Source organism: Cupressus sempervirens, chromosome 7, assembly GCF_028749045.1.
Source record: "Cupressus sempervirens isolate cs-2001-9-10 chromosome 7, ASM2874904v1, whole genome shotgun sequence".
Lineage (NCBI taxonomy): Eukaryota > Viridiplantae > Streptophyta > Pinopsida > Cupressales > Cupressaceae > Cupressus > Cupressus sempervirens.
In genome coordinates this window covers 931,672,910-931,679,997 of record NC_143124.1, presented here as the reverse complement: position 1 = coordinate 931,679,997, position 7,088 = coordinate 931,672,910, and positions in this window count along the sequence as shown.

Here is a 7,088-nt window from a genome sequence, read left to right as displayed (position 1 = left end):
CCACTTCATCCAGGAAAAACCATTTTTGAAGAAAATTCAACCCAATTCTTGCACATTTCCTATGGTGCTGCAACTGCCCAATAGTCAAGCCCAGTAAAAATGGTTGTAGGACCACATTTTGGCCAGGTTACAAAAGCTTGTGGACTTCACCTGCCCAAGGGATCCCCACTCTTGAAACTGCATGAGCGACAATTTCAATGTCATCGCCCAAATATACTACTTTAAAAATCTTCCTCAGGAGCAGCAGAATTTTTGCCCTTGCTTCTCCGAGGTCAAGCAGGGAGGCTAGAAATTGTGACGTAATGTCACTATTAACATGATATCGATTCTCATTCTTCAAAAACTCACGCCCCAGAACCATTTTGACAGCAACAATAACAAACTTCACACCAGAGCATGGAACAACCTTATTGCAAATTGATAAGAGGTTTTTCTCAGGAACGTGACCTAGAAAGGCCTTCTGATCCTCTTCCAAAATGCATTTCAGGCGAATAGGGTTGTCCATCTTTACTACAAAGTTCAAACTAACACCAAACAATTAACAAACAATTAACAAACTAGACCTATCGACTACCAAAAATGAGATGAGCAATGATGAAAGAATTAGCTCAAATGCCTATAAATAAGCTTGGCGGGCAAGGTGCCAGGGATTATTTGTTTGTTTTCGTCTGACTGCCAGTTCAATTACATTAAATTAGCAAATATTCTCAAATCTTGAACATAATTGCAAGTACATGTCGAAAAGGCCAATTATAATTAAACACTAATACCGTCCATTTTCCTGTAATGCGTGTGAAGCCACTTAACCGATGGAAAAGGCCAATTGTAATTAAGACTAATAGTAATAGTACTACTGCTAGTAGATTGTGGCATGTCCTGTAATGTGTGCAAAGTTGCTTCACCGATGGAAAAGGCCAATTGTAAATTGTAATTAATAGTGACAAGACATCAATATACTATCTCCTGCAACTTAAGTGATACACGCTGGACAGAAACGTGTCACCATTCCAGACACTTGAACAAGGTCGAGACTTCACATACTAGTGAGAGAATGTCCCTATCACTGACATGGCATTTAATTCTTTTCGGGTGCACTGTACTCCACATAAAACTTACCTTGATATGTGTCAACATTTCGGTGACTACCTCGACAATTCTTCATCCTTCAAGAAATGTTGGCCGAAATTAAACCTCAGCCATTGATCTTGGATCATCAGACGGTCTGAGTTCTCAAATAATACATTTAACATAATTACAGTGGTAGTGGCCAATAATTTATGTAAGTTGGTATGTTAGGTTAGGCTACTTATTTCCCATCTTTTGAAAATAGCCATACCAACTATAACTTTCTGAAAACCATTCGTCATAACAAATAAATTAATTCAATTATTTGGAAAATAATTTCACCACCTTTTTATAAAAAAGGTATCGATTATTAAAATATTCGCCAACCAATATCCATATTTCAAAAAATAATTCGCCATCAATATTAATAATTTTATTAAAAACAAAAATTATAATCGCCATTATTTTATAAAAATTGTCTAAACTATTAAAAAAATTGCCACCAAATATCCATCCATTGACGCATAATTCGCCAACACTATTAATTTTTTTTTCACCCAAATGACATGTGATTTGCCACAATTTTATAAATTTTGGTAAGGGGGGGTTCCTTAAAGTTATCCCTGTCTCCAACATAATATTTAAGAATGAACCCTAAAGGGTTGGATAAGTTAGTTCAGTATGTGAAAGGGACACCTGTCACTAATGCATAGTTTGCTGACCATATGATTGAAAATCGAGAATCCCTGGAGAAACTAGTTTTTATATCTAAAAAATACACAGAGCCAGTTGTGAATGCTATAGAAGGAGAAGTAGAAGAAAGAAAACCAAATCCTTTTTATGTATCTTTGCTACTAAACGGACAAAAACTTAGTAACTGTATTATAGATTCAGGAGCCTCTGACAATATTATGCCAACCCCTATTGCTAAAGCCCTTGGCTTGGATCTCACTAAAACCTACAAATGTTGCTATTCCATGGATGGAAAGCAAAGTTCCCCTTGTCGTCCAAGTGAAAGATAGTCCTAAGATGTTCCAAAGATATCTTGGTGGGTTAAAAAAAGATAAAACTAGAACCGAAACCTAAGACTAAATACATGATGGTGCCCTCAGATAATCCAAAGGCCCAAATATTGTATCAAGAGTGTCAGTTTGGAAATTATGTCATCTTACCCAATAAAAAATCCAAGGAAGATAGTGTAAGAAACTGTAAGGACACCCTGTGGATTTTGAAATTTGATGGTAGCTGCTCTAATTCAGGGTCAGGGGCAAGAGTTGTTTTGATTTCCCCTTCAGGAGAAGTGTTTCCTTTCTCATTCAAATTGGATTTCCACAATACAAATAACACCATAGAATATGAGGCCCTTCTCCTAGGACTGCAAAAAGCCAAGGCAAAGAAGATAAAGCAACTGAAAGCGAGAGGTGATGCTGAACTTATTGTAAAATAGGCAAGGAAATAGTTTTATGTGCTTTAGTATGGGATGAGATTGAATCTTTTGATGCTTTCTCTATTGAATTTGTGCCTCATTCTCAAAATACCAAAGCTAATTCTTTAGCTATTTCAGCTTCTTTATTGTTACCACACCCAAAATTCAAAAGTGACACCTATAGAATTGAAATGATTTATAGATTGAGAGTCCCAGATAATGTAAATCATTGCCAGGTCTTTGATAATGATGCATAGCTAAGAGATTTTATTGAGTGTGCTGGAAATTTTGCCGACATATTCTTTGAAGGTTCAGAAAAACACAACAAGGTAGTTAGAGAGGAGTTGACTAATTCAGGGGAAATTGTTCAACTAAAAGGAAATAGAATTCTGAAGGGGTTAATTTCTTTGGAACATCTATTTGGAAGGAAAGATGATAGCAGTATTTCAAGAGAAAATGATCTAAATAAAAATCTAAAGGAACATGATAGAGTAAACATTGGTAATGAAGAGAATCCCAAATGGATCTTCATTGGCCAAACATGCATAGGAAAGGAAAAAGATGGGTTGCTTAAACTTCTCATCAAATATCAAGATGTCTTCACATGGGGATATGAAGACTTGAAGAACTTTAGAAATGGAGATTTTAGACATCACATATCTCTAAAGCCTGAGGCAGTTACTTTCAGGAAAAATCTTAGAAACTATGATCCCAAGGTGTCTAAAGTGATTTATAAGGAGGTAGAGAAAATGTTAAAGGCCCACATAATATATCCAATTCATCACTCAACTTAGATAGTGAATATTGTCCCTATGAGAAAGAAAAATGGTGAAATTAAGATCTGTGTGGACTTTAGAAATTTGAATCCAGCCAGTCTCAAGGACAATTATGCACTTCTTACTATGGATCATATTCTACAAACAATTGTTGGATCTGAAGTCATGTCAATGCTCAACGAATACTCTGGATATAACCAGATCAACATTGCACCTAAGGAACAACACAAAATAGCCTTCATAACCCCCTAGGGGACCTTTGTTTATAACTGGATGCCATTTGGTCTGATCAATGCAAGGGTGAATTTTCAAAGAGAAATGAATTCCTCCTTTAAAGATTTGAAGGATAAAATAATTGTGATATACCTTGATGATTTGATGATATACTCCAAAAGGAGGAAACACCATTTAAGGGATTTAGAGGTAGTGTTGAACTAGTGTAGACAACATAGTATATCTCTCAATCCTAAAACATCTATATTCTTTATGGAAGAAGACAAATTGCTCGGACACATTGTTTCAAAGAAAGGCATACAAATTGATCTAGATAGAGTAAAGGTGATACAACAATTAACCTTGGCCACCAATAGGAGTGATGTAAAGTCTTTTTTTGGTTAGATTAACTTCTTAAGAAGTTTCATCCCCAAATTCTCTGAGAAAGTGAGGCACATGTTGAATATGATGAGTGAAAAACACCCTTTTAGATGGCAGGAAGAGGGTAAGAAAGCTTTTGAAGATATTAAAATAGCTATTTCAATTTCCCCCATGTTGGTAAGTCTTGACTTTAAAAAGGATTTTATTATTTATTGTTACACTTCAGAACATACTCTGTCAAGTATCTTAACCTAGAAGGATGATAAAGAAAATGAAGCCCCAATTGCTTTCATGAGCATTCCCTTGAAGAAACATGAATTGAATTACACTCAAATGAAAAAAAATGCATTCGTTGTGGTGAAGGCTATAAAATAATTTAGGTATTATATCTTACACTCTCATTCAATTGTTTATGTACCTAAAATAGTAGTGAAAAGCATTCTAACTCAACAAGAGATCAGGATAAATAAAAGAGCAGTGTGGGTAGTGAAGGTTCAAGAGTATGATTTAACCATCAAACCCACCTCTTTGATAAGAGGATGAGGTTTATGCAAAATAATAGCTGAAAGTAAAGAGTCACCTCTTGAGGAAAATGAAATAATGCCTTTCGTTTTGTTGGTAAGTTCAATAGATCCCTGGTTCTCTAATATAACACATTTCTTAACATATAGTGAATGCCCCATAAATATGAGTTATAAGGAGAAACACAATCTCATAATGAAGGCAGAAAAATATGTAATTTATAATGGTGTGTTGTATAAAAGAGGAGTGGATGTAACCTTTTTGAGATGTGTGGACAATGAGAAATAGAAAAAATTGTTGGAATTATACCATTTAGATGTTTGTGGGGGGCATTTTTCATCTACAGTAACTACTTTCAAAATCCTTAGAAACTGCTTCTACTAGCCAGGTATGTATAAGGATGCATTCTTTTGTAAAAAACTGTGAAAAATGTCAACTTTTCATGGGTTGCCTTCAATTAGCAGCTCTACCCCTAAGGCCAGTAGTAATTGATGAACCTTTCCAACAATGGGGTATAAACTTCATAGGACCATTAAACCCCCCATCCAGTACTAGTCATGTATACATATTGATAGCTACAGATTACTTCACCAAATGGGTGGAGGTTATACCAACTAAAAGGGCCAACTCATAGGTTGTGTGTGAATTCTTAGTTGAATACATATTCATTAGGTTTGGGGTTCCTCAAAAGATAGTAGCTAACAATGAAACCTACTTTTCATCCAAAGAAATCTCTCTTTTCTACTATGAACATGGCATATCATTAGCTCACTCCTCATTATACTTTCCTCAGGGAAACAAGCAAGCATAATCTAGCAACAAGGTCTTGATTGCTATAATGAAGAAATTGGTAGCTGATAACACCTACAATTGGCACAAAAAGTTGTATGAAGCGTTATGGGCTGATCAGATCACTCCTAAAAGAGCCATTGGCATGGCCCCATTTGAATTAGTCTATGGAGCAGGTGCCCAAGTGTCTTTGTCCCTAGAATTGTCCACCACAAAATTATAGTCTATGATTGAGAATGATTTCTTCCAAGACTCTTTAGAAAAAAAGGTGATGTATTTGAACAAGCTGGAAGAAGAAACAAACAAACTTGTTGATCATATTAATGAGCATCAAATGAAGGTGAAAATGATTTTTGACATGAGAACCAGACCTCACAATTTCCTGAAAGGGGATGAAGCCTTTTTATGGGACAAAAGGAGAGAGCCTAAAGGAATTCATGGAAAATTTGATTATCTATGGAAGGGACCATTTATCATTGCAGAAGTTGTGGGTCCGAATGCTTTTTGCTTGAGTTATCTAGATGGCACGGTCTTACCCTTTACCTACAATGGGCAAGACTTGAAGTTATTGAAGCTATGACTTATCAAATGAACCTTTTTCATGTACATACCCCTTTTTTTGGTTTTCTATTTGTTTTTTTTTCCTTGTTTTCTTTTCCATTTTTTTCTTAAGTGTTTTGTGTGTTAGTTTGGTCTCCAGCATTCTGAGTTCTCTGTGTGCTCTAAATACCCAATTCCCAGTCAGAGCCCCTATTAGCCTTATTTTGAGTAGCCTTCCATTTTGACTTTTCTCTATTCTCCCTCAGAATGCTCAAGTTATTTTTTAGAACAAGTCTTCATTAGTCTGCCATGTCTTAAATACAATCAAACTTTGCATATAAGAATTTGCCTTGTGTTATCCATCACAATCTCTTATGTCTTTGAACCTCTTTATGAGGTTGTACTTCTGCCTATATGTTCTCCCTCCCTTTTAAAAGAACATGATTTCTTTCTTTTTGTTTGTCATGCAAAAGAATGAATTAAGGAAGGAGAGGTGGAAAAAGAAGGAAAAGGGTCTGATTTTTCTTAGTGGACTAGAAGTGAGAGTACATAAAACCCCTCCCTTTTTTCTATCCTCTGTGTGCATTTCAAAGAAAGAATCCATATTGGGCTTTATTTTTCTTGTTTGAAATGTAGTCAGTTTTGCATTTCTTCAAGAATGTTTCAAGCTAAGAATGTAAAATTCCTATCATTTGTGATACTAATTTGGAAGGTGTCAAGGTGGAAAAGTTGCAAGCTAATTTTCTTAAGTAGGCCAATGAGACAAATGGTTGTTTAGAAATCCTAACCAGTGGTCTAATTGAAGTTGTGGCTTTTCCCTCCACTCTATTGAGTCCTAAATTACTTCAATTTTGTATTGATCACTATGACATAAGGACTAAAAGCATTTTGAACAAGGATGGAAAACTTGTATTAGCTATTTCAAGAGAAACCATTTCCTTAGTCTTGTGTTTACTTGAATGTACCTTTGCTACATTTACCCCTACCGAGTCTCTAGTCGAATTTGAGGAGAACCCAAGTAAATACCATAGCATCCTAGCCAAAAAGTGGATAGAAAACAATTACGGAGGTTGTTCAAGACTGCCCAAAATAGTCACTAAAGACCATAGGAAACCCCATATTCATGACCTCATGGTTTTGTTACATTAGGTCAAAGGTTCAACTAATGTTTTTCTTTTTGAAAAATGGATGTATCACTCTATAGAGATTATTCTAAAAGGATAATAGTTGTTAGATTGGGCTAAGGTAATTGCTACTTCATTAAGGAGGTAGCTCAAGCATGCTAAAGAATCTAGTGACAATTTATACATGGCTTCTTATCTGACTTATTGCATCACTTGGGTTAGTATTATTACCTCCCTCCCACATGAAACTTG